Raw genomic sequence first — 2,255 nt, forward strand, 5'->3', positions numbered from 1 at the left:
TAAGAGATTACAATCTCTTTTCATTTATGTACTCACAGAAAAGATTTTTATATTCAATGCTATTATTTCTCGATCTAGAATAAAATAAAATATTGACCAATCATATTTATTCTCTTCAAAGAAGAATATTTTATTCTTAAACGAAAAATTCTAAAATCTACAATAAAGTATTCTTTGCTATCCCATTAATTTTATTAATAGAAAAATACAGATTAAACACAATATCATTTAACATTACACATCAATCTAAAGGAAATCTTTAATTCTATTCTTGCGGAAAAAAGTTTGCAGAATGTTAGTACTCTTACATTTTTCGGCAATGAAGAACTGAGCTTAACTGGAACTCGAACTCAGGATCTTTTGTGTTTCTCACTTAACACCATGAGAGCTTCGCTGCCATGATACTATAGCATCATATATCTATAACACTATAGGATAGGCTTATTTTAAATGTAAGAATATATAAACCTAAATTTATATATGTGTTATCCTCGTCTCAAGACAAGATGTTATTTCATTGAGGGAATAAAATAAAAATTATTGATTTTAATATAATTATAATTTTATACTGTATAACAGTTGAGCTAAGATTAAGTATGTCAAAAATTTTTTTTTCTTGGTTTAGAAATTCTTTCTACCAGTGTAATGATCTGTATACGGGATGTATCCTTACATACAAATATAGATACTTATATAGATATGCAAGGACATTCACACAGATTTAAAATGCTAAAATAAAAAACCAAATGATAATATTTTGTACGAAATCACTTCGAAAATATAAATCGTCTAGAAATCAATCTCATTACAAACACACACACAGACACAGACACACACACACACACACACACACACACACACACACACACACACACACACACACACACACACACACACACACACACCAACTGCAGCCGTTTTTTTTCGTTTACTCGCCGCATTTTTATATCCAGACGTAAACACACCGGTATTTGCTTTGGTGAGACGCAACCGACAAGAGTTGACCGGTCTCTCTCGGCAAACAGGTAGTGACGATCTATAGGCGCGCATGTGTGTACATGTACGTGTAAGTACGCGTACGTGAATAGACGCAACATTGACGTTTCTCTGAATGAATCTCTAGTGAACCAGTTGAGAATCATTATGCGTGCTTACGAACACCGCCGTTCAATAACAAGACACTGGAGACTTCAACGCCCGCGCAAGGCATGGCGTACCACATTGTGTCACATCGCATGCGTCGTCGTCGCCGCCAAATCTCATCTGGAAACGTCAATGGGTGGTTTCCATTTAATGATACAAATGTCATTCTATCTTTGTCACTCTCTGAATGTCAACAAGGATAGAACGACGCTTATGTCGACTTGTGTCGTCAAATGGAAAGCACACAATCGACGACGTACCATCATCGACGTATAGAGCGTATTTTTTAACAAGAACATAGTAACTTGGTCGTTTCACTTTTTTGTTGTAAATAACAAAGAAGTGATTCACTGCTTCCTTGCTGGAAAACGCCCACAACACTGAATGGAACAAAATTTTTTTCATCCTTCATCTTGATGGATCTAGAAAGAGGAAAATAAATACATGGGCACGAAACTCTCTTTCTTTATTATTCTTCTTAGTCAAATTTTGTTTCAAAAAAGGGAGAACAGTAGTGTATTCCATATATTATTCCGTCTCTTTCTAGGTGTGCTAAAATGGTTTCGTTACTATGCTCCATTCAATACTACATGTCGATGAACTGCACTCAACACAAGCAGGATAAGATGGATACTGAGATGAAGTGTAGATTGATCAGGATTTGGATTATGTTTTTAATTTATTTAACAATGTTGCATTACCCGTAACGATAATATTAATAATGTGAACAATAATAATTACATTATTCTTCACGAATAAAATTTAGAAGATCGTTCGAAGTAAACGATGCAAATGCAACGAAATTTTGCAAATACAATGTGTCAGTACATTCTTAATCATAATCTGAAACTCTCATCATCGCTAAATTTATTGATTGACATACTTCTATTCTTTAGAATTTTGTTAACATATTACAGATTTGATATTTTTAATTTCATATTAATTTATATAACAATTTTATTCTGTTACTTAACATTGTGAAAAACGAAGGATAACATATGTAAATTAAATTAAGTACTATTATAAATTATAAATTACTATTATAAATTAAAAAATATTCTAATAATGTATATATGTATACATGTATATATGTATACATATATGTATATATG

Source organism: Atta colombica, unplaced genomic scaffold, assembly GCF_001594045.1.
Source record: "Atta colombica isolate Treedump-2 unplaced genomic scaffold, Acol1.0 scaffold198, whole genome shotgun sequence".
Lineage (NCBI taxonomy): Eukaryota > Metazoa > Arthropoda > Insecta > Hymenoptera > Formicidae > Atta > Atta colombica.